We start from the raw sequence: 27,157 nt of genomic DNA, 5'->3' as shown, positions 1-27,157 counted from the left end.
GTCTACGGCCATACCACGTTGAAAACACCGGTTCTCGTCCGACCACCGAAGTTAAGCAACGTCGGGCCCGGTTAGTACTTGGATGGGTGACCGCCTGGGAATACCGGGTGCTGTAGGCATTTTTTAAATTTTTTTTTGGTTCCATCCTCACTGTGAGGATATGCGATCATATATGGCCAATATTTCTTGTTCACAAATCTGGTGCAAATTTTTCAGTTTCCTCTACCTCCAGGATCGAAATGGGCCGCCTCGTATGCCGTCCAGATCCTCCAAATTTCTTCTGATATTCCGGATTCAGCCTATAGCGAATAATTGCAACGTATGCAATCGATGTCTTTCATTTTGGATACTTGTCTGTGGTATTTCTTATTCAATAATTGATAGATATATTTGGAATGTATTATTTTTAATTATTTTAATTTATTTACCTGTTTTTAGCAGGGCACCAGTCTATCAGTGTGAAACTTGGCATCCCTTAGCGAATACTTCGAATATGGGCCATTGACAAAATAAATTGGTGTATAAATCTCTGTTTTGATTACAGTAAGTTTGGATGGATGTTCCCTGCTTCCACTTCCTTGCACTTTCTGTGTTTCCACAACTTTAACGTTTCCGAGCTGCAAGACGATATCCGTTTCAAATCAGATTCGAGTCCGTCTTTAAAGGTAGCTCATAGGCTGATGTCGATTATTTACCTATTGAATTAGTCAGTTGATACAAGATAAATAATAATAATAATAATAATGCCCAAAAACAACAAAAATGAACTGAATCTTCGTTTAAATGCATTGTTATTTAAGTCCATTTGAAGGTGTAAACCTCCGGTTAAGCAACTAATGTCCGAGTCCGAAAATGCCTGAATTACAAATTTGAATAATGTATGAAGGCAGTTTATCTATATAAGTTTTAATAAGTACACTTTAATTACTAATTTTACACGGCACATAAACGTAAACGTCTGTACATCGGAAACGGTGAAGAGAGAAGCGAATATAAGTCTTAAATTTACACACACTTGTGTCTACGGCCATACCACGTTGAAAGCACCGGTTCTCGTCCGATCACCGAAGTTAAGCAACGTCGGGCCCGGTTAGTACTTGGATGGGTGACCGCCTGGGAATACCGGGTGCTGTAGACTCTAATTTTTTTTTTTTCTTTTATAACTAAAAACAGTTGAAGTTTTTCTTTCTTTCTTTTATTGTAACTAAATTTACTTTATTCAATATAAATAATAAATAGAGCAATTTCTCGACTTTCATTTTCTCTTTTTCCTTAACTTTCTTCAATAATTCGGATCCTAAAAAAATCAAGTATAGGACCTGAATATAGCAAATGTTGCTTTGCACTTCTCTGCTCTTGGTTTCGATCCTTACTACTGGAATATGCGATCATAGATGACCAGTATTTCTTATTAACAAATTCGGTTCAATTTATCCAGTTTCCTCTACTTTTACTACCACAACAAGCTGCCTCCTTTCACGTCGAAATACTTCCTTCAAGTTTCTTCTCATATATTCCTGGTGTAGTCTCTAGCGCAGAGTTGCAAAATATGCGATCAATGTCTTTCATTTTGGGTACTTATTTGTGGTATTTCTTATTCACTAATTGATTGATAAATATGGAATGTATGAATTGTGAGAATTTTTTATATTAATTTATTGATTGATTGATTTCTTTTACAGCAGGGCCTCAGTCTGCCAGTGGGAAAATTGGCATCCTGTAGCGAATACTGTAAATATGGGCCATTGGCTAAATAAATTGGGTTATAAAATTCTGTTTTGATTACAGTAAGTTTAGATAGATATTTCATGCTTCCACTTTCTGTATTTCCACAACGTTAACTTCTACAAGTTGCAAGAAGAGATCCTTTGCAAATCTCATAAGACCCTATTTTTAAAGTTAGCTTATAGGCCGGTGTCGCTTATTTTAACCAAATGATAGGACAGAAAGAGGAATAATAATAATAATAATAACAACAACAATAATGTCCTGAATCTGCATTTTAAGTCAATTTCAACATGGAATTCTCCCCTTATCTGGGTCAGAAAATGGATGAGTGACAAATATGAGTATCTGAGGCCAGTTTTGCTTCTTTTGGATTAGAACTTTGAATCAGTATACACTTTAGTTACTAATATTATACTGCACACAAACATTTGTACATCGGAAACGTTGAAGAGATGTGTGACTAATCAGCCCAAGAGTCTTGAAAACGCATCAAGACAACAAATTATGTTTTACAGTCGAAATGTTGTTCTCACTAGAACTGAAATCATTTAATTTCTACTTAAATGCCCGAAAAATTTACAATTAAAACTACAATAAATGTTTTATACCTAGTCCCGCACAGTGACGTTTATCTGATTCCCTGTACTCACCGAGAGCATTCTGTGTCATATGGATGCATATCAAATGAAGTGAAAAGTAATGGAATACTCGCTTTTTTATTTATCCCTATGCATCGTGGTGCCCACACCATGATGAGACGCTGTTTCAATAAACCTTTTTATATATGTTCTTTACTGTTCTTCCTTTTTCTTCTTGCTTTATCATACTGACACACGAGAGAGAGAGAGAGAGAGAGAGAGAGAGAGTATGCAACAAAGTTCGCATAACTTTATCAGCTATTAACATTAATTGTACTTCTGTGTAATTTTATTTTTAACGCGTTATCCTATAACGATTGCAAACAAGGGCAAAAACTCTACTGATCTTACTCGATAATTATACCATACTGAATTAATAAGTTTATCTCGTAAAAACGGATCATATATATATCCTGGGTGGCTGAGGGTGTTTTAAGATATGTGTGTGTCTTTTGTGATATATATATATATATATATATATATATATATATATATATATATATATATATATACGTTTGTGTGTGTACATACATACATACATATGTGTATTATTTACATATAGTCTTGGATAATTTTAATTATTGGGATATGGATTTTAGATATCAACAGATACAAAGGAAACAAACGTTTCAATACATATAATGACATTTTCTTAAATTCTACATTGTATCATATTGACCTACTACTTGCTAGGCAAGCTGACTTTTATAAAATTTGCAAACTCCTTATATATATTTAAACTTACTTTTAGTATTCAACCAGAAAATCAGTACAGTGCAGAAAGATTGAAAATATTATTTCTTTCATATATATATATATATATATATATATATATATATATATATATATATATATATATATATATATATATATATATATATATATATATATGAGAGAGAGAGAGAGAGAGAGAGAGAGAGATGGGGGGATTCGGAATGGTTTAAACAGACTCTAAATTACACTGATAAAATGTACATCAGTCCAATGGTTAACATGATAGATTTCTATCAAGCTGGTTGCCCTATTGTACCCTTGAGCAAGACTACCCTCATTGCCTAATAAAACCAAGCAGTCTTTTGCCAGAACACCATAATGTGAACTTAGGCCATCTAAATCAAATTCCTATGTGAAATTTGCCAATATAAGCCAATACACTTTAATGCAAACTTAGCCAATCTAAACCAAATATCTTAATGGAAACTTAGCCAAACACCTTAATGTGAACTTAGCCCATCTAAACCAATGTACCATAATGTGAACTTAGCCCATCTAAACCAAGAAAAGAATAATGTGATATTGGCTCATATAAACAAAAACACCTTAATGCTATCTTAGCCAATCTAAACCAACCGACTTAATTTATTTTTATAAAGAATACAAAGTGAAAATTTAAATACTTTTCAGCATTATAAATGAAATCACAAATAGTCCATGAAAAGTTATATGACAAGTCCAAAAGGGTAGTGTTCCAAATGAATGCCAGTGGTTTTCTGAATGAAGTCCAATTTTGAATGTGCTGATGTAATAACAATCTTGACGTGTGGCGATGATGTAATTTAGAATGTCCTTGAATGAATTCATAATAGTCCCAAAATAGCGATTTTTGATATTTGGACATTAGTATTGGGGTGTATGGACATATTTGTTTTGCTTATCAAAACGTTGGAAATCGCCGACACCATGCGGTATCGGCATAGGCTGCTTACTAGCCACAGGGGGCTCGTATCATTGCTTACAATGAAACTATCAGTCGTACATATAGTATAAAATGTATGACTGTCAGTTCAATTGTGAGCAACGATGCGAGCCCCTGTGCTTACTAGCCTGCCATGCAAACTTGACCGACCTTTCATCGAGATATACCTGCATGAAATCGAGAGAAATACGATTTATTTTCTCAGAAATAATTCCGAGTATAACATCATTTGTCGTTAATGAAGCTGACTGACGAAAGAAAACGACAACCTTGATGAAATTTGACACGGAACTCGCCATTGTATTACTATTCAAATGACTGCACAAATATGGCAACCTACATGTCAGTGACATCGGCGATCAAATAAGCTCTTGCTTCTTTACAGATTGAAACTGAAGGGATGTATTGTCGTAAGCAGAGCTCTCCCCTGTCTCTAATATATATCTATATATATATATATATATATATATATATATATATATATATATATATATATATATATGTGTGTGTGTGTGTGTGTGTGTGTGTGTGTGTGTGCGTGCGTGTGTAATATATCTTTGTAACGACGAAGAGACAACCTATATTAGTCTTAAATTTGTACATACAAATGTCTACGGCCATACCACGTTGAAAACACCGGTTCTCGTCCGACCACCGAAGTTAAGCAACGTCGGGCCCGGTTAGTACTTGGATGGGTGACCGCCTGGGAATACCGGGTGCTGTAGGCATTTTTTAAATTTTTTTTTGGTTCCATCCTCACTGTGAGGATATGCGATCATATATGGCCAATATTTCTTGTTCACAAATCTGGTGCAAATTTTTCAGTTTCCTCTACCTCCAGGATCGAAATGGGCCGCCTCGTATGCCGTCCAGATCCTCCAAATTTCTTCTGATATTCCGGATTCAGCCTATAGCGAATAATTGCAACGTATGCAATCGATGTCTTTCATTTTGGATACTTGTCTGTGGTATTTCTTATTCAATAATTGATAGATATATTTGGAATGTATTATTTTTAATTATTTTAATTTATTTACCTGTTTTTAGCAGGGCACCAGTCTATCAGTGTGAAACTTGGCATCCCTTAGCGAATACTTCGAATATGGGCCATTGACAAAATAAATTGGTGTATAAATCTCTGTTTTGATTACAGTAAGTTTGGATGGATGTTCCCTGCTTCCACTTCCTTGCACTTTCTGTGTTTCCACAACTTTAACGTTTCCGAGCTGCAAGACGATATCCGTTTCAAATCAGATTCGAGTCCGTCTTTAAAGGTAGCTCATAGGCTGATGTCGATTATTTACCTATTGAATTAGTCAGTTGATACAAGATAAATAATAATAATAATAATAATGCCCAAAAACAACAAAAATGAACTGAATCTTCGTTTAAATGCATTGTTATTTAAGTCCATTTGAAGGTGTAAACCTCCGGTTAAGCAACTAATGTCCGAGTCCGAAAATGCCTGAATTACAAATTTGAATAATGTATGAAAGGCAGTTTATCTATATAAGTTTTAATAAGTACACTTTAATTACTAATTTTACACGGCACATAAACGTAAACGTCTGTACATCGGAAACGGTGAAGAGAGAAGCGAATATAAGTCTTAAATTTACACACACTTGTGTCTACGGCCATACCACGTTGAAAGCACCGGTTCTCGTCCGATCACCGAAGTTAAGCAACGTCGGGCCCGGTTAGTACTTGGATGGGTGACCGCCTGGGAATACCGGGTGCTGTAGACTCTAATTTTTTTTTTTTCTTTTATAACTAAAAACAGTTGAAGTTTTTCTTTCTTTCTTTTATTGTAACTAAATTTACTTTATTCAATATAAATAATAAATAGAGCAATTTCTCGACTTTCATTTTCTCTTTTTCCTTAACTTTCTTCAATAATTCGGATCCTAAAAAAATCAAGTATAGGACCTGAATATAGCAAATGTTGCTTTGCACTTCTCTGCTCTTGGTTTCGATCCTTACTACTGGAATATGCGATCATAGATGACCAGTATTTCTTATTAACAAATTCGGTTCAATTTATCCAGTTTCCTCTACTTTTACTACCACAACAAGCTGCCTCCTTTCACGTCGAAATACTTCCTTCAAGTTTCTTCTCATATATTCCTGGTGTAGTCTCTAGCGCAGAGTTGCAAAATATGCGATCAATGTCTTTCATTTTGGGTACTTATTTGTGGTATTTCTTATTCACTAATTGATTGATAAATATGGAATGTATGAATTGTGAGAATTTTTTATATTAATTTATTGATTGATTGATTTCTTTTACAGCAGGGCCTCAGTCTGCCAGTGGGAAAATTGGCATCCTGTAGCGAATACTGTAAATATGGGCCATTGGCTAAATAAATTGGGTTATAAAATTCTGTTTTGATTACAGTAAGTTTAGATAGATATTTCATGCTTCCACTTTCTGTATTTCCACAACGTTAACTTCTACAAGTTGCAAGAAGAGATCCTTTGCAAATCTCATAAGACCCTATTTTTAAAGTTAGCTTATAGGCCGGTGTCGCTTATTTTAACCAAATGATAGGACAGAAAGAGGAATAATAATAATAATAATAACAACAACAATAATGTCCTGAATCTGCATTTTAAGTCAATTTCAACATGGAATTCTCCCCTTATCTGGGTCAGAAAATGGATGAGTGACAAATATGAGTATCTGAGGCCAGTTTTGCTTCTTTTGGATTAGAACTTTGAATCAGTATACACTTTAGTTACTAATATTATACTGCACACAAACATTTGTACATCGGAAACGTTGAAGAGATGTGTGACTAATCAGCCCAAGAGTCTTGAAAACGCATCAAGACAACAAATTATGTTTTACAGTCGAAATGTTGTTCTCACTAGAACTGAAATCATTTAATTTCTACTTAAATGCCCGAAAAATTTACAATTAAAACTACAATAAATGTTTTATACCTAGTCCCGCACAGTGACGTTTATCTGATTCCCTGTACTCACCGAGAGCATTCTGTGTCATATGGATGCATATCAAATGAAGTGAAAAGTAATGGAATACTCGCTTTTTTATTTATCCCTATGCATCGTGGTGCCCACACCATGATGAGACGCTGTTTCAATAAACCTTTTTATATATGTTCTTTACTGTTCTTCCTTTTTCTTCTTGCTTTATCATACTGACACACGAGAGAGAGAGAGAGAGAGAGAGAGAGAGAGAGTATGCAACAAAGTTCGCATAACTTTATCAGCTATTAACATTAATTGTACTTCTGTGTAATTTTATTTTTAACGCGTTATCCTATAACGATTGCAAACAAGGGCAAAAACTCTACTGATCTTACTCGATAATTATACCATACTGAATTAATAAGTTTATCTCGTAAAAACGGATCATATATATATCCTGGGTGGCTGAGGGTGTTTTAAGATATGTGTGTGTCTTTTGTGATATATATATATATATATATATATATATATATATATATATATATATATATATATACGTTTGTGTGTGTACATACATACATACATATGTGTATTATTTACATATAGTCTTGGATAATTTTAATTATTGGGATATGGATTTTAGATATCAACAGATACAAAGGAAACAAACGTTTCAATACATATAATGACATTTTCTTAAATTCTACATTGTATCATATTGACCTACTACTTGCTAGGCAAGCTGACTTTTATAAAATTTGCAAACTCCTTATATATATTTAAACTTACTTTTAGTATTCAACCAGAAAATCAGTACAGTGCAGAAAGATTGAAAATATTATTTCTTTCATATATATATATATATATATATATATATATATATATATATATATATATATATATATATATATATATATATATATATATGAGAGAGAGAGAGAGAGAGAGAGAGATGGGGGGATTCGGAATGGTTTAAACAGACTCTAAATTACACTGATAAAATGTACATCAGTCCAATGGTTAACATGATAGATTTCTATCAAGCTGGTTGCCCTATTGTACCCTTGAGCAAGACTACCCTCATTGCCTAATAAAACCAAGCAGTCTTTTGCCAGAACACCATAATGTGAACTTAGGCCATCTAAATCAAATTCCTATGTGAAATTTGCCAATATAAGCCAATACACTTTAATGCAAACTTAGCCAATCTAAACCAAATATCTTAATGGAAACTTAGCCAAACACCTTAATGTGAACTTAGCCCATCTAAACCAATGTACCATAATGTGAACTTAGCCCATCTAAACCAAGAAAAGAATAATGTGATATTGGCTCATATAAACAAAAACACCTTAATGCTATCTTAGCCAATCTAAACCAACCGACTTAATTTATTTTTATAAAGAATACAAAGTGAAAATTTAAATACTTTTCAGCATTATAAATGAAATCACAAATAGTCCATGAAAAGTTATATGACAAGTCCAAAAGGGTAGTGTTCCAAATGAATGCCAGTGGTTTTCTGAATGAAGTCCAATTTTGAATGTGCTGATGTAATAACAATCTTGACGTGTGGCGATGATGTAATTTAGAATGTCCTTGAATGAATTCATAATAGTCCCAAAATAGCGATTTTTGATATTTGGACATTAGTATTGGGGTGTATGGACATATTTGTTTTGCTTATCAAAACGTTGGAAATCGCCGACACCATGCGGTATCGGCATAGGCTGCTTACTAGCCACAGGGGGCTCGTATCATTGCTTACAATGAAACTATCAGTCGTACATATAGTATAAAATGTATGACTGTCAGTTCAATTGTGAGCAACGATGCGAGCCCCTGTGCTTACTAGCCTGCCATGCAAACTTGACCGACCTTTCATCGAGATATACCTGCATGAAATCGAGAGAAATACGATTTATTTTCTCAGAAATAATTCCGAGTATAACATCATTTGTCGTTAATGAAGCTGACTGACGAAAGAAAACGACAACCTTGATGAAATTTGACACGGAACTCGCCATTGTATTACTATTCAAATGACTGCACAAATATGGCAACCTACATGTCAGTGACATCGGCGATCAAATAAGCTCTTGCTTTTTTACAGATTGAAACTGAAGGGATGTATTGTCGTAAGCAGAGCTCTCCCCTGTCTCTAATATATATATATATATATATATATATATATATATATATATATATATATATATATATATATATATATATATATATATATATATATATATATATATATATATGTGTGTGTGTGTGTGTGTGTGTGTGTGTGTGTGTGCGTGTGTAATATATCTTTGTAACGACGAAGAGACAACCTATATTAGTCTTAAATTTGTACATACAAATGTCTACGGCCATACCACGTTGAAAACACCGGTCCTCGTCCGATCACCGAAGTTAAGCAACGTCGGGCCCGGTTAGTACTTGGATGGGTGACCGCCTGGGAATACCGGGTGCTGTAGGCATTTTTTAAATTTTTTTTTGGTTCCATCCTCACTGTGAGGATATGCGATCATATATGGCCAATATTTCTTGTTCACAAATCTGGTGCAAATTTTTCAGTTTCCTCTACCTCCAGGATCGAAATGGGCCGCCTCGTATGCCGTCCAGATCCTCCAAATTTCTTCTGATATTCCGGATTCAGCCTATAGCGAATAATTGCAACGTATGCAATCGATGTCTTTCATTTTGGATACTTGTCTGTGGTATTTCTTATTCAATAATTGATAGATATATTTGGAATGTATTATTTTTAATTATTTTAATTTATTTACCTGTTTTTAGCAGGGCACCAGTCTATCAGTGTGAAACTTGGCATCCCTTAGCGAATACTTCGAATATGGGCCATTGACAAAATAAATTGGTGTATAAATCTCTGTTTTGATTACAGTAAGTTTGGATGGATGTTCCCTGCTTCCACTTCCTTGCACTTTCTGTGTTTCCACAACTTTAACGTTTCCGAGCTGCAAGACGATATCCGTTTCAAATCAGATTCGAGTCCGTCTTTAAAGGTAGCTCATAGGCTGATGTCGATTATTTACCTATTGAATTAGTCAGTTGATACAAGATAAATAATAATAATAATAATAATGCCCAAAAACAACAAAAATGAACTGAATCTTCGTTTAAATGCATTGTTATTTAAGTCCATTTGAAGGTGTAAACCTCCGGTTAAGCAACTAATGTCCGAGTCCGAAAATGCCTGAATTACAAATTTGAATAATGTATGAAGGCAGTTTATCTATATAAGTTTTAATAAGTACACTTTAATTACTAATTTTACACGGCACATAAACGTAAACGTCTGTACATCGGAAACGGTGAAGAGAGAAGCGAATATAAGTCTTAAATTTACACACACTTGTGTCTACGGCCATACCACGTTGAAAGCACCGGTTCTCGTCCGATCACCGAAGTTAAGCAACGTCGGGCCCGGTTAGTACTTGGATGGGTGACCGCCTGGGAATACCGGGTGCTGTAGACTCTAATTTTTTTTTTTTCTTTTATAACTAAAAACAGTTGAAGTTTTTCTTTCTTTCTTTTATTGTAACTAAATTTACTTTATTCAATATAAATAATAAATAGAGCAATTTCTCGACTTTCATTTTCTCTTTTTCCTTAACTTTCTTCAATAATTCGGATCCTAAAAAAATCAAGTATAGGACCTGAATATAGCAAATGTTGCTTTGCACTTCTCTGCTCTTGGTTTCGATCCTTACTACTGGAATATGCGATCATAGATGACCAGTATTTCTTATTAACAAATTCGGTTCAATTTATCCAGTTTCCTCTACTTTTACTACCACAACAAGCTGCCTCCTTTCACGTCGAAATACTTCCTTCAAGTTTCTTCTCATATATTCCTGGTGTAGTCTCTAGCGCAGAGTTGCAAAATATGCGATCAATGTCTTTCATTTTGGGTACTTATTTGTGGTATTTCTTATTCACTAATTGATTGATAAATATGGAATGTATGAATTGTGAGAATTTTTTATATTAATTTATTGATTGATTGATTTCTTTTACAGCAGGGCCTCAGTCTGCCAGTGGGAAAATTGGCATCCTGTAGCGAATACTGTAAATATGGGCCATTGGCTAAATAAATTGGGTTATAAAATTCTGTTTTGATTACAGTAAGTTTAGATAGATATTTCATGCTTCCACTTTCTGTATTTCCACAACGTTAACTTCTACAAGTTGCAAGAAGAGATCCTTTGCAAATCTCATAAGACCCTATTTTTAAAGTTAGCTTATAGGCCGGTGTCGCTTATTTTAACCAAATGATAGGACAGAAAGAGGAATAATAATAATAATAATAACAACAACAATAATGTCCTGAATCTGCATTTTAAGTCAATTTCAACATGGAATTCTCCCCTTATCTGGGTCAGAAAATGGATGAGTGACAAATATGAGTATCTGAGGCCAGTTTTGCTTCTTTTGGATTAGAACTTTGAATCAGTATACACTTTAGTTACTAATATTATACTGCACACAAACATTTGTACATCGGAAACGTTGAAGAGATGTGTGACTAATCAGCCCAAGAGTCTTGAAAACGCATCAAGACAACAAATTATGTTTTACAGTCGAAATGTTGTTCTCACTAGAACTGAAATCATTTAATTTCTACTTAAATGCCCGAAAAATTTACAATTAAAACTACAATAAATGTTTTATACCTAGTCCCGCACAGTGACGTTTATCTGATTCCCTGTACTCACCGAGAGCATTCTGTGTCATATGGATGCATATCAAATGAAGTGAAAAGTAATGGAATACTCGCTTTTTTATTTATCCCTATGCATCGTGGTGCCCACACCATGATGAGACGCTGTTTCAATAAACCTTTTTATATATGTTCTTTACTGTTCTTCCTTTTTCTTCTTGCTTTATCATACTGACACACGAGAGAGAGAGAGAGAGAGAGAGAGAGTATGCAACAAAGTTCGCATAACTTTATCAGCTATTAACATTAATTGTACTTCTGTGTAATTTTATTTTTAACGCGTTATCCTATAACGATTGCAAACAAGGGCAAAAACTCTACTGATCTTACTCGATAATTATACCATACTGAATTAATAAGTTTATCTCGTAAAAACGGATCATATATATATCCTGCGTGGCTGAGGGTGTTTTAAGATATGTGTGTGTCTTTTGTGATATATATATATATATATATATATATATATATATATATATATATATATATATATATATATATATATATATATATATATATATACGTTTGTGTGTGTACATACATACATACATATGTGTATTATTTACATATAGTCTTGGATAATTTTAATTATTGGGATATGGATTTTAGATATCAACAGATACAAAGGAAACAAACGTTTCAATACATATAATGACATTTTCTTAAATTCTACATTGTATCATATTGACCTACTACTTGCTAGGCAAGCTGACTTTTATAAAATTTGCAAACTCCTTATATATATTTAAACTTACTTTTAGTATTCAACCAGAAAATCAGTACAGTGCAGAAAGATTGAAAATATTATTTCTTTCATATATATATATATATATATATATATATATATATATATATATATATATATATATATATATATATATATATATATATATATATGTGTGAGAGAGAGAGAGAGAGAGAGATGGGGGGATTCGGAATGGTTTAAACAGACTCTAAATTACACTGATAAAATGTACATCAGTCCAATGGTTAACATGATAGATTTCTATCAAGCTGGTTGCCCTATTGTACCCTTGAGCAAGACTACCCTCATTGCCTAACAAAACCAAGCAGTCTTTTGCCAGAACACCATAATGTGAACTTAGGCCATCTAAATCAAATTCCTATGTGAAATTTGCCAATATAAGCCAATACACTTTAATGCAAACTTAGCCAATCTAAACCAAATATCTTAATGGAAACTTAGCCAAACACCTTAATGTGAACTTAGCCCATCTAAACCAATGTACCATAATGTGAACTTAGCCCATCTAAACCAAGAAAAGAATAATGTGATATTGGCTCATATAAACAAAAACACCTTAATGCTATCTTAGCCAATCTAAACCAACCGACTTAATTTATTTTTATAAAGAATACAAAGTGAAAATTTAAATACTTTTCAGCATTATAAATGAAATCACAAATAGTCCATGAAAAGTTATATGACAAGTCCAAAAGGGTAGTGTTCCAAATGAATGCCAGTGGTTTTCTGAATGAAGTCCAATTTTGAATGTGCTGATGTAATAACAATCTTGACGTGTGGCGATGATGTAATTTAGAATGTCCTTGAATGAATTCATAATAGTCCCAAAATAGCGATTTTTGATATTTGGACATTAGTATTGGGGTGTATGGACATTTGTTTTGCTTATCAAAACGTTGAAAATCGCCGACACCATGCGGTATCGGCATAGGCTGCTTACTAGCCACAGGGGGCTCGTATCATTGCTTACAATGAAACTATCAGTCGTACATATAGTATAAAATGTATGACTGTCAGTTCAATTGTGAGCAACGATGCGAGCCCCTGTGCTTACTAGCCTGCCATGCAAACTTGACCGACCTTTCATCGAGATATACCTGCATGAAATCGAGAGAAATACGATTTATTTTCTCAGAAATAATTCCGAGTATAACATCATTTGTCGTTAATGAAGCTGACTGACGAAAGAAAACGACAACCTTGATGAAATTTGACACGGAACTCGCCATTGTATTACTATTCAAATGACTGCACAAATATGGCAACCTACATGTCAGTGACATCGGCGATCAAATAAGCTCTTGCTTCTTTACAGATTGAAACTGAAGGGATGTATTGTCGTAAGCAGAGCTCTCCCCTGTCTCTAATATATATATATATATATATATATATATATATATATATATATATATATATATATATATATATATATATATATATATATATATATATATATATATATATATATATATAAATATATGTGTGTGCGTGTGTGTGTAATATATCTTTGTAACGACGAAGAGACAACCTATATTAGTCTTAAATTTGTACATACAAATGTCTACGGCCATACCACGTTGAAAACACCGGTTCTCGTCCGATCACCGAAGTTAAGCAACGTCGGGCCCGGTTAGTACTTGGATGGGTGACCGCCTGGGAATACCGGGTGCTGTAGGCATTTTTTAAATTTTTTTTTGGTTCCATCCTCACTGTGAGGATATGCGATCATATATGGCCAATATTTCTTGTTCACAAATCTGGTGCAAATTTTTCAGTTTCCTCTACCTCCAGGATCGAAATGGGCCGCCTCGTATGCCGTCCAGATCCTCCAAATTTCTTCTGATATTCCGGATTCAGCCTATAGCGAATAATTGCAACGTATGCAATCGATGTCTTTCATTTTGGATACTTGTCTGTGGTATTTCTTATTCAATAATTGATAGATATATTTGGAATGTATTATTTTTAATTATTTTAATTTATTTACCTGTTTTTAGCAGGGCACCAGTCTATCAGTGTGAAACTTGGCATCCCTTAGCGAATACTTCGAATATGGGCCATTGACAAAATAAATTGGTGTATAAATCTCTGTTTTGATTACAGTAAGTTTGGATGGATGTTCCCTGCTTCCACTTCCTTGCACTTTCTGTGTTTCCACAACTTTAACGTTTCCGAGCTGCAAGACGATATCCGTTTCAAATCAGATTCGAGTCCGTCTTTAAGGTAGCTCATAGGCTGATGTCGATTATTTACCTATTGAATTAGTCAGTTGATATAAGATAAATAATAATAATAATAATAATAATAATGCCCAAAAACAACAAAAATGAACTGAATCTTCGTTTAAATGCATTGTTATTTAAGTCCATTTGAAGGTGTAAACCTCCGGTTAAGCAACTAATGTCCGAGTCCGAAAATGCCTGAATTACAAATTTGAATAATGTATGAAGGCAGTTTATCTATATAAGTTTTAATAAGTACACTTTAATTACTAATTTTACACGGCACATAAACGTAAACGTCTGTACATCGGAAACGGTGAAGAGAGAAGCGAATATAAGTCTTAAATTTACACACACTTGTGTCTACGGCCATACCACGTTGAAAGCACCGGTTCTCGTCCGATCACCGAAGTTAAGCAACGTCGGGCCCGGTTAGTACTTGGATGGGTGACCGCCTGGGAATACCGGGTGCTGTAGACTCTAATTTTTTTTTTTTCTTTTATAACTAAAAACAGTTGAAGTTTTTCTTTCTTTCTTTTATTGTAACTAAATTTACTTTATTCAATATAAATAATAAATAGAGCAATTTCTCGACTTTCATTTTCTCTTTTTCCTTAACTTTCTTCAATAATTCGGATCCTAAAAAAATCAAGTATAGGACCTGAATATAGCAAATGTTGCTTTGCACTTCTCTGCTCTTGGTTTCGATCCTTACTACTGGAATATGCGATCATAGATGACCAGTATTTCTTATTAACAAATTCGGTTCAATTTATCCAGTTTCCTCTACTTTTACTACCACAACAAGCTGCCTCCTTTCACGTCGAAATACTTCCTTCAAGTTTCTTCTCATATATTCCTGGTGTAGTCTCTAGCGCAGAGTTGCAAAATATGCGATCAATGTCTTTCATTTTGGGTACTTATTTGTGGTATTTCTTATTCACTAATTGATTGATAAATATGGAATGTATGAATTGTGAGAATTTTTTATATTAATTTATTGATTGATTGATTTCTTTTACAGCAGGGCCTCAGTCTGCCAGTGGGAAAATTGGCATCCTGTAGCGAATACTGTAAATATGGGCCATTGGCTAAATAAATTGGGTTATAAAATTCTGTTTTGATTACAGTAAGTTTAGATAGATATTCCATGCTTCCACTTTCTGTATTTCCACAACGTTAACTTCTACAAGTTGCAAGAAGAGATCCTTTGCAAATCTCATAAGACCCTATTTTTAAAGTTAGCTTATAGGCCGGTGTCGCTTATTTTAACCAAATGATAGGACAGAAAGAGGAATAATAATAATAATAATAATAATAATAATAACAACAACAATAATGTCCTGAATCTGCATTTTAAGTCAATTTCAACATGGAATTCTCCCCTTATCTGGGTCAGAAAATGGATGAGTGACAAATATGAGTATCTGAGGCCAGTTTTGCTTCTTTTGGATTAGAACTTTGAATCAGTATACACTTTAGTTACTAATATTATACTGCACACAAACATTTGTACATCGGAAACGTTGAAGAGATGTGTGACTAATCAGCCCAAGAGTCTTGAAAACGCATCAAGACAACAAATTATGTTTTACAGTCGAAATGTTGTTCTCACTAGAACTGAAATCATTTAATTTCTACTTAAATGCCCGAAAAATTTACAATTAAAACTACAATAAATGTTTTATACCTAGTCCCGCACAGTGACGTTTATCTGATTCCCTGTACTCACCGAGAGCATTCTGTGTCATATGGATGCATATCAAATGAAGTGAAAAGTAATGGAATACTCGCTTTTTTATTTATCCCTATGCATCGTGGTGCCCACACCATGATGAGACGCTGTTTCAATAAACCTTTTTATATATGTTCTTTACTGTTCTTCCTTTTTCTTCTTGCTTTATCATACTGACACACGAGAGAGAGAGAGAGAGAGAGAGAGTATGCAACAAAGTTCGCATAACTTTATCAGCTATTAACATTAATTGTACTTCTGTGTAATTTTATTTTTAACGCGTTATCCTATAACGATTGCAAACAAGGGCAAAAACTCTACTGATCTTACTCGATAATTATACCATACTGAATTAATAAGTTTATCTCGTAAAAACGGATCATATATATATCCTGGGTGGCTGAGGGTGTTTTAAGATATGTGTGTGTCTTTTGTGATATATATATATATATATATATATATATATATATATATATATATATATATATATATATATATATATATATATATACGTTTGTGTGTGTACATACATACATACATATGTGTATTATTTACATATAGTCTTGGATAATTTTAATTATTGGGATATGGATTTTAGATATCAACAGATACAAAGGAAACAAACGTTTCAATACATATAATGACATTTTCTTAAATTCTACATTGTATCATATTGACCTACTACTTGCTAGGCAAGCTGACTTTTATAAAATTTGCAAACTCCTTATATATATTTAAACTTACTTTTAGTATTCAACCAGAAAATCAGTACAGTGCAGAAAGATTGAAAATATTATTTCTTTCATATATATATATATATATATATATATATATATATATATATATATATATATATATATATATATATATATATATATATATATATATATATATAAGAGAGAGAGAGAGAGAGATGGGGGGATTCGGAATGGTTTAAACAGACTCTAAATTACACTGATAAAATGTACATCAGTCCAATGGTTAACATGATAGATTTCTATCAAGCTGGTTGCCCTATTGTACCCTTGAGCAAGACTACCCTCATTGCCTAACAAAACCAAGCAGTCTTTTGCCAGAACAATAATGTGAACTTAGGCCATCTAAATCAAATTCCTATGTGAAATTTGCCAATATAAGCCAATACACTTTAATGCAAACTTAGCCAATCTAAACCAAATATCTTAATGGAAACTTAGCCAAACACCTTAATGTGAACTTAGCCCATCTAAACCAATGTACCATAATGTGAACTTAGCCCATCTAAACCAAGAAAAGAATAATGTGATATTGGCTCATATAAACAAAAACACCTTAATGCTATCTTAGCCAATCTAAACCAACCGACTTAATTTATTTTTATAAAGAATACAAAGTGAAAATTTAAATACTTTTCAGCATTATAAATGAAATCACAAATAGTCCATGAAAAGTTATATGACAAGTCCAAAAGGGTAGTGTTCCAAATGAATGCTAGTGGTTTTCTGAATGAAGTCCAATTTTGAATGTGCTGATGTAATAACAATCTTGACGTGTGGCGATGATGTAATTTAGAATGTCCTTGAATGAATTCATAATAGTCCCAAAATAGCGATTTTTGATATTTGGACATTAGTATTGGGGTGTATGGACATATTTGTTTTGCTTATCAAAACGTTGGAAATCGCCGACACCATGCGGTATCGGCATAGGCTGCTTACTAGCCACAGGGGGCTCGTATCATTGCTTACAATGAAACTATCAGTCGTACATATAGTATAAAATGTATGACTGTCAGTTCAATTGTGAGCAACGATGCGAGCCCCTGTGCTTACTAGCCTGCCATGCAAACTTGACCGACCTTTCATCGAGATATACCTGCATGAAATCGAGAGAAATACGATTTATTTTCTCAGAAATAATTCCGAGTATAACATCATTTGTCGTTAATGAAGCTGACTGACGAAAGAAAACGACAACCTTGATGAAATTTGACACGGAACTCGCCATTGTATTACTATTCAAATGACTGCACAAATATGGCAACCTACATGTCAGTGACATCGGCGATCAAATAAGCTCTTGCTTCTTTACAGATTGAAACTGAAGGGATGTATTGTCGTAAGCAGAGCTCTCCCCTGTCTCTAATATATATCTATATATATATATATATATATATATATATATATATATATATATATATATATATATATATATATATATATATATATATATATATATATATATATATATATATATATATATATATATATATATATGTGTGTGTGTGTGTGTGTGTGTGTGTGTGTGTGTGCGTGCGTGTGTAATATATCTTTGTAACGACGAAGAGACAACCTATATTAGTCTTAAATTTGTACATACAAATGTCTACGGCCATACCACGTTGAAAACACCGGTTCTCGTCCGACCACCGAAGTTAAGCAACGTCGGGCCCGGTTAGTACTTGGATGGGTGACCGCCTGGGAATACCGGGTGCTGTAGGCATTTTTTAAATTTTTTTTTGGTTCCATCCTCACTGTGAGGATATGCGATCATATATGGCCAATATTTCTTGTTCACAAATCTGGTGCAAATTTTTCAGTTTCCTCTACCTCCAGGATCGAAATGGGCCGCCTCGTATGCCGTCCAGATCCTCCAAATTTCTTCTGATATTCCGGATTCAGCCTATAGCGAATAATTGCAACGTATGCAATCGATGTCTTTCATTTTGGATACTTGTCTGTGGTATTTCTTATTCAATAATTGATAGATATATTTGGAATGTATTATTTTTAATTATTTTAATTTATTTACCTGTTTTTAGCAGGGCACCAGTCTATCAGTGTGAAACTTGGCATCCCTTAGCGAATACTTCGAATATGGGCCATTGACAAAATAAATTGGTGTATAAATCTCTGTTTTGATTACAGTAAGTTTGGATGGATGTTCCCTGCTTCCACTTCCTTGCACTTTCTGTGTTTCCACAACTTTAACGTTTCCGAGCTGCAAGACGATATCCGTTTCAAATCAGATTCGAGTCCGTCTTTAAAGGTAGCTCATAGGCTGATGTCGATTATTTACCTATTGAATTAGTCAGTTGATACAAGATAAATAATAATAATAATAATAATGCCCAAAAACAACAAAAATGAACTGAATCTTCGTTTAAATGCATTGTTATTTAAGTCCATTTGAAGGTGTAAACCTCCGGTTAAGCAACTAATGTCCGAGTCCGAAAATGCCTGAATTACAAATTTGAATAATGTATGAAGGCAGTTTATCTATATAAGTTTTAATAAGTACACTTTAATTACTAATTTTACACGGCACATAAACGTAAACGTCTGTACATCGGAAACGGTGAAGAGAGAAGCGAATATAAGTCTTAAATTTACACACACTTGTGTCTACGGCCATACCACGTTGAAAGCACCGGTTCTCGTCCGATCACCGAAGTTAAGCAACGTCGGGCCCGGTTAGTACTTGGATGGGTGACCGCCTGGGAATACCGGGTGCTGTAGACTCTAATTTTTTTTTTTCTTTTATAACTAAAAACAGTTGAAGTTTTTCTTTCTTTCTTTTATTGTAACTAAATTTACTTTATTCAATATAAATAATAAATAGAGCAATTTCTCGACTTTCATTTTCTCTTTTTCCTTAACTTTCTTCAATAATTCGGATCCTAAAAAAATCAAGTATAGGACCTGAATATAGCAAATGTTGCTTTGCACTTCTCTGCTCTTGGTTTCGATCCTTACTACTGGAATATGCGATCATAGATGACCAGTATTTCTTATTAACAAATTCGGTTCAATTTATCCAGTTTCCTCTACTTTTACTACCACAACAAGCTGCCTCCTTTCACGTCGAAATACTTCCTTCAAGTTTCTTCTCATATATTCCTGGTGTAGTCTCTAGCGCAGAGTTGCAAAATATGCGATCAATGTCTTTCATTTTGGGTACTTATTTGTGGTATTTCTTATTCACTAATTGATTGATAAATATGGAATGTATGAATTGTGAGAATTTTTTATATTAATTTATTGATTGATTGATTTCTTTTACAGCAGGGCCTCAGTCTGCCAGTGGGAAAATTGGCATCCTGTAGCGAATACTGTAAATATGGGCCATTGGCTAAATAAATTGGGTTATAAAATTCTGTTTTGATTACAGTAAGTTTAGATAGATATTTCATGCTTCCACTTTCTGTATTTCCACAACGTTAACTTCTACAAGTTGCAAGAAGAGATCCTTTGCAAATCTCATAAGACCCTATTTTTAAAGTTAGCTTATAGGCCGGTGTCGCTTATTTTAACCAAATGATAGGACAGAAAGAGGAATAATAATAATAATAATAACAACAACAATAATGTCCTGAATCTGCATTTTAAGTCAATTTCAACATGGAATTCTCCCCTTATCTGGGTCAGAAAATGGATGAGTGACAAATATGAGTATCTGAGGCCAGTTTTGCTTCTTTTGGATTAGAACTTTGAATCAGTATACACTTTAGTTACTAATATTATACTGCACACAAACATTTGTACATCGGAAACGTTGAAGAGATGTGTGACTAATCAGCCCAAGAGTCTTGAAAACGCATCAAGACAACAAATTATGTTTTACAGTCGAAATGTTGTTCTCACTAGAACTGAAATCATTTAATTTCTACTTAAATGCCCGAAAAATTTACAATTAAAACTACAATAAATGTTTTATACCTAGTCCCGCACAGTGACGTTTATCTGATTCCCTGTACTCACCGAGAGCATTCTGTGTCATATGGATGCATATCAAATGAAGTGAAAAGTAATGGAATACTCGCTTTTTTATTTATCCCTATGCATCGTGGTGCCCACACCATGATGAGACGCTGTTTCAATAAACCTTTTTATATATGTTCTTTACTGTTCTTCCTTTTTCTTCTTGCTTTATCATACTGACACACGAGAGAGAGAGAGAGAGAGAGAGAGAGAGAGAGTATGCAACAAAGTTCGCATAACTTTATCAGCTATTAACATTAATTGTACTTCTGTGTAATTTTATTTTTAACGCGTTATCCTATAACGATTGCAAACAAGGGCAAAAACTCTACTGATCTTACTCGATAATTATACCATACTGAATTAATAAGTTTATCTCGTAAAAACGGATCATATATATATCCTGGGTGGCTGAGGGTGTTTTAAGATATGTGTGTGTCTTTTGTGATATATATATATATATATATATATATATATATATATATATATATATATATATATATATATATATATACGTTTGTGTGTGTACATACATACATACATATGTGTATTATTTACATATAGTCTTGGATAATTTTAATTATTGGGATATGGATTTTAGATATCAACAGATACAAAGGAAACAAACGTTTCAATACATATAATGACATTTTCTTAAATTCTACATTGTATCATATTGACCTACTACTTGCTAGGCAAGCTGACTTTTATAAAATTTGCAAACTCCTTATATATATTTAAACTTACTTTTAGTATTCAACCAGAAAATCAGTACAGTGCAGAAAGATTGAAAATATTATTTCTTTCATATATATATATATATATATATATATATATATATATATATATATATATATATATATATATATATATATATATGAGAGAGAGAGAGAGAGAGAGAGAGAGATGGGGGGATTCGGAATGGTTTAAACAGACTCTAAATTACACTGATAAAATGTACATCAGTCCAATGGTTAACATGATAGATTTCTATCAAGCTGGTTGCCCTATTGTACCCTTGAGCAAGACTACCCTCATTGCCTAATAAAACCAAGCAGTCTTTTGCCAGAACACCATAATGTGAACTTAGGCCATCTAAATCAAATTCCTATGTGAAATTTGCCAATATAAGCCAATACACTTTAATGCAAACTTAGCCAATCTAAACCAAATATCTTAATGGAAACTTAGCCAAACACCTTAATGTGAACTTAGCCCATCTAAACCAATGTACCATAATGTGAACTTAGCCCATCTAAACCAAGAAAAGAATAATGTGATATTGGCTCATATAAACAAAAACACCTTAATGCTATCTTAGCCAATCTAAACCAACCGACTTAATTTATTTTTATAAAGAATACAAAGTGAAAATTTAAATACTTTTCAGCATTATAAATGAAATCACAAATAGTCCATGAAAAGTTATATGACAAGTCCAAAAGGGTAGTGTTCCAAATGAATGCCAGTGGTTTTCTGAATGAAGTCCAATTTTGAATGTGCTGATGTAATAACAATCTTGACGTGTGGCGATGATGTAATTTAGAATGTCCTTGAATGAATTCATAATAGTCCCAAAATAGCGATTTTTGATATTTGGACATTAGTATTGGGGTGTATGGACATATTTGTTTTGCTTATCAAAACGTTGGAAATCGCCGACACCATGCGGTATCGGCATAGGCTGCTTACTAGCCACAGGGGGCTCGTATCATTGCTTACAATGAAACTATCAGTCGTACATATAGTATAAAATGTATGACTGTCAGTTCAATTGTGAGCAACGATGCGAGCCCCTGTGCTTACTAGCCTGCCATGCAAACTTGACCGACCTTTCATCGAGATATACCTGCATGAAATCGAGAGAAATACGATTTATTTTCTCAGAAATAATTCCGAGTATAACATCATTTGTCGTTAATGAAGCTGACTGACGAAAGAAAACGACAACCTTGATGAAATTTGACACGGAACTCGCCATTGTATTACTATTCAAATGACTGCACAAATATGGCAACCTACATGTCAGTGACATCGGCGATCAAATAAGCTCTTGCTTTTTTACAGATTGAAACTGAAGGGATGTATTGTCGTAAGCAGAGCTCTCCCCTGTCTCTAATATATATATATATATATATATATATATATATATATATATATATATATATATATATATATATATATATATATATATATATATATATATATATATATATATATATATATATATATATATATATATATATATATGTGTGTGTGTGTGTGTGTGTGTGTGTGTGTGTGCGTGTGTAATATATCTTTGTAACGACGAAGAGACAACCTATATTAGTCTTAAATTTGTACATACAAATGTCTACGGCCATACCACGTTGAAAACACCGGTCCTCGTCCGATCACCGAAGTTAAGCAACGTCGGGCCCGGTTAGTACTTGGATGGGTGACCGCCTGGGAATACCGGGTGCTGTAGGCATTTTTTAAATTTTTTTTTGGTTCCATCCTCACTGTGAGGATATGCGATCATATATGGCCAATATTTCTTGTTCACAAATCTGGTGCAAATTTTTCAGTTTCCTCTACCTCCAGGATCGAAATGGGCCGCCTCGTATGCCGTCCAGATCCTCCAAATTTCTTCTGATATTCCGGATTCAGCCTATAGCGAATAATTGCAACGTATGCAATCGATGTCTTTCATTTTGGATACTTGTCTGTGGTATTTCTTATTCAATAATTGATAGATATATTTGGAATGTATTATTTTTAATTATTTTAATTTATTTACCTGTTTTTAGCAGGGCACCAGTCTATCAGTGTGAAACTTGGCATCCCTTAGCGAATACTTCGAATATGGGCCATTGACAAAATAAATTGGTGTATAAATCTCTGTTTTGATTACAGTAAGTTTGGATGGATGTTCCCTGCTTCCACTTCCTTGCACTTTCTGTGTTTCCACAACTTTAACGTTTCCGAGCTGCAAGACGATATCCGTTTCAAATCAGATTCGAGTCCGTCTTTAAAGGTAGCTCATAGGCTGATGTCGATTATTTACCTATTGAATTAGTCAGTTGATACAAGATAAATAATAATAATAATAATAATGCCCAAAAACAACAAAAATGAACTGAATCTTCGTTTAAATGCATTGTTATTTAAGTCCATTTGAAGGTGTAAACCTCCGGTTAAGCAACTAATGTCCGAGTCCGAAAATGCCTGAATTACAAATTTGAATAATGTATGAAGGCAGTTTATCTATATAAGTTTTAATAAGTACACTTTAATTACTAATTTTACACGGCACATAAACGTAAACGTCTGTACATCGGAAACGGTGAAGAGAGAAGCGAATATAAGTCTTAAATTTACACACACTTGTGTCTACGGCCATACCACGTTGAAAGCACCGGTTCTCGTCCGATCACCGAAGTTAAGCAACGTCGGGCCCGGTTAGTACTTGGATGGGTGACCGCCTGGGAATACCGGGTGCTGTAGACTCTAATTTTTTTTTTTTCTTTTATAACTAAAAACAGTTGAAGTTTTTCTTTCTTTCTTTTATTGTAACTAAATTTACTTTATTCAATATAAATAATAAATAGAGCAATTTCTCGACTTTCATTTTCTCTTTTTCCTTAACTTTCTTCAATAATTCGGATCCTAAAAAAATCAAGTATAGGACCTGAATATAGCAAATGTTGCTTTGCACTTCTCTGCTCTTGGTTTCGATCCTTACTACTGGAATATGCGATCATAGATGACCAGTATTTCTTATTAACAAATTCGGTTCAATTTATCCAGTTTCCTCTACTTTTACTACCACAACAAGCTGCCTCCTTTCACGTCGAAATACTTCCTTCAAGTTTCTTCTCATATATTCCTGGTGTAGTCTCTAGCGCAGAGTTGCAAAATATGCGATCAATGTCTTTCATTTTGGGTACTTATTTGTGGTATTTCTTATTCACTAATTGATTGATAAATATGGAATGTATGAATTGTGAGAATTTTTTATATTAATTTATTGATTGATTGATTTCTTTTACAGCAGGGCCTCAGTCTGCCAGTGGGAAAATTGGCATCCTGTAGCGAATACTGTAAATATGGGCCATTGGCTAAATAAATTGGGTTATAAAATTCTGTTTTGATTACAGTAAGTTTAGATAGATATTTCATGCTTCCACTTTCTGTATTTCCACAACGTTAACTTCTACAAGTTGCAAGAAGAGATCCTTTGCAAATCTCATAAGACCCTATTTTTAAAGTTAGCTTATAGGCCGGTGTCGCTTATTTTAACCAAATGATAGGACAGAAAGAGGAATAATAATAATAATAATAACAACAACAATAATGTCCTGAATCTGCATTTTAAGTCAATTTCAACATGGAATTCTCCCCTTATCTGGGTCAGAAAATGGATGAGTGACAAATATGAGTATCTGAGGCCAGTTTTGCTTCTTTTGGATTAGAACTTTGAATCAGTATACACTTTAGTTACTAATATTATACTGCACACAAACATTTGTACATCGGAAACGTTGAAGAGATGTGTGACTAATCAGCCCAAGAGTCTTGAAAACGCATCAAGACAACAAATTATGTTTTACAGTCGAAATGTTGTTCTCACTAGAACTGAAATCATTTAATTTCTACTTAAATGCCCGAAAAATTTACAATTAAAACTACAATAAATGTTTTATACCTAGTCCCGCACAGTGACGTTTATCTGATTCCCTGTACTCACCGAGAGCATTCTGTGTCATATGGATGCATATCAAATGAAGTGAAAAGTAATGGAATACTCGCTTTTTTATTTATCCCTATGCATCGTGGTGCCCACACCATGATGAGACGCTGTTTCAATAAACCTTTTTATATATGTTCTTTACTGTTCTTCCTTTTTCTTCTTGCTTTATCATACTGACACACGAGAGAGAGAGAGAGAGAGAGAGAGAGTATGCAACAAAGTTCGCATAACTTTATCAGCTATTAACATTAATTGTACTTCTGTGTAATTTTATTTTTAACGCGTTATCCTATAACGATTGCAAACAAGGGCAAAAACTCTACTGATCTTACTCGATAATTATACCATACTGAATTAATAAGTTTATCTCGTAAAAACGGATCATATATATATCCTGCGTGGCTGAGGGTGTTTTAAGATATGTGTGTGTCTTTTGTGATATATATATATATATATATATATATATATATATATATATATATATATATATATATATATACGTTTGTGTGTGTACATACATACATACATATGTGTATTATTTACATATAGTCTTGGATAATTTTAATTATTGGGATATGGATTTTAGATATCAACAGATACAAAGGAAACAAACGTTTCAATACATATAATGACATTTTCTTAAATTCTACATTGTATCATATTGACCTACTACTTGCTAGGCAAGCTGACTTTTATAAAATTTGCAAACTCCTTATATATATTTAAACTTACTTTTAGTATTCAACCAGAAAATCAGTACAGTGCAGAAAGATTGAAAATATTATTTCTTTCATATATATATATATATATATATATATATATATATATATATATATATATATATATATATATATATATATATATATATATGTGTGAGAGAGAGAGAGAGAGAGAGATGGGGGGATTCGGAATGGTTTAAACAGACTCTAAATTACACTGATAAAATGTACATCAGTCCAATGGTTAACATGATAGATTTCTATCAAGCTGGTTGCCCTATTGTACCCTTGAGCAAGACTACCCTCATTGCCTAACAAAACCAAGCAGTCTTTTGCCAGAACACCATAATGTGAACTTAGGCCATCTAAATCAAATTCCTATGTGAAATTTGCCAATATAAGCCAATACACTTTAATGCAAACTTAGCCAATCTAAACCAAATATCTTAATGGAAACTTAGCCAAACACCTTAATGTGAACTTAGCCCATCTAAACCAATG

General features: G+C 33.4%; 12 non-coding genes across 12 annotated transcripts; all 12 read left to right on the top strand.

Annotated features, from left to right (window-relative positions):
• On the top strand, positions 1-119 carry LOC149788187 (5S ribosomal RNA). The gene has a single exon (XR_016424720.1). It is a non-coding gene; the product is annotated as a 5S ribosomal RNA (ribosomal RNA).
• Positions 120-1,019: 900 nt separating this feature from the next.
• LOC149788186 (5S ribosomal RNA) lies at positions 1,020-1,138 on the top strand. The gene has a single exon (XR_016424500.1). It is a non-coding gene; the product is annotated as a 5S ribosomal RNA (ribosomal RNA).
• Positions 1,139-4,671: 3,533 nt separating this feature from the next.
• On the top strand, positions 4,672-4,790 carry LOC149788185 (5S ribosomal RNA). The gene has a single exon (XR_016424719.1). It is a non-coding gene; the product is annotated as a 5S ribosomal RNA (ribosomal RNA).
• Positions 4,791-5,691: 901 nt separating this feature from the next.
• LOC149788184 (5S ribosomal RNA) lies at positions 5,692-5,810 on the top strand. Its single transcript, XR_016424498.1, has one exon. It is a non-coding gene; the product is annotated as a 5S ribosomal RNA (ribosomal RNA).
• Positions 5,811-9,363: 3,553 nt separating this feature from the next.
• LOC149788183 (5S ribosomal RNA) lies at positions 9,364-9,482 on the top strand. Its single transcript, XR_016424781.1, has one exon. It is a non-coding gene; the product is annotated as a 5S ribosomal RNA (ribosomal RNA).
• A 900-nt stretch (positions 9,483-10,382) lies between these two features.
• Positions 10,383-10,501, top strand: LOC149788182 (5S ribosomal RNA). The gene has a single exon (XR_016424497.1). It is a non-coding gene; the product is annotated as a 5S ribosomal RNA (ribosomal RNA).
• Positions 10,502-14,068: 3,567 nt separating this feature from the next.
• Positions 14,069-14,187, top strand: LOC149788181 (5S ribosomal RNA). Its single transcript, XR_016424642.1, has one exon. It is a non-coding gene; the product is annotated as a 5S ribosomal RNA (ribosomal RNA).
• A 905-nt stretch (positions 14,188-15,092) lies between these two features.
• On the top strand, positions 15,093-15,211 carry LOC149788180 (5S ribosomal RNA). Its single transcript, XR_016424496.1, has one exon. It is a non-coding gene; the product is annotated as a 5S ribosomal RNA (ribosomal RNA).
• Positions 15,212-18,828: 3,617 nt separating this feature from the next.
• LOC149788179 (5S ribosomal RNA) lies at positions 18,829-18,947 on the top strand. The gene has a single exon (XR_016424718.1). It is a non-coding gene; the product is annotated as a 5S ribosomal RNA (ribosomal RNA).
• Positions 18,948-19,847: 900 nt separating this feature from the next.
• On the top strand, positions 19,848-19,966 carry LOC149788178 (5S ribosomal RNA). The gene has a single exon (XR_016424495.1). It is a non-coding gene; the product is annotated as a 5S ribosomal RNA (ribosomal RNA).
• Positions 19,967-23,556: 3,590 nt separating this feature from the next.
• On the top strand, positions 23,557-23,675 carry LOC149788177 (5S ribosomal RNA). The gene has a single exon (XR_016424780.1). It is a non-coding gene; the product is annotated as a 5S ribosomal RNA (ribosomal RNA).
• A 900-nt stretch (positions 23,676-24,575) lies between these two features.
• LOC149788176 (5S ribosomal RNA) lies at positions 24,576-24,694 on the top strand. The gene has a single exon (XR_016424494.1). It is a non-coding gene; the product is annotated as a 5S ribosomal RNA (ribosomal RNA).
• Positions 24,695-27,157: the final 2,463 nt, after the last annotated feature.

This window comes from Sinohyriopsis cumingii, chromosome 11 (genome assembly GCF_028554795.1).
Source record: "Sinohyriopsis cumingii isolate HCF-2022 chromosome 11, ASM2855479v2, whole genome shotgun sequence".
In the NCBI taxonomy this organism is placed as follows: domain Eukaryota; kingdom Metazoa; phylum Mollusca; class Bivalvia; order Unionida; family Unionidae; genus Sinohyriopsis; species Sinohyriopsis cumingii.
Note: the sequence above shows the minus strand (reverse complement) of the source record. Positions and strands in the feature narration are given on the sequence as shown.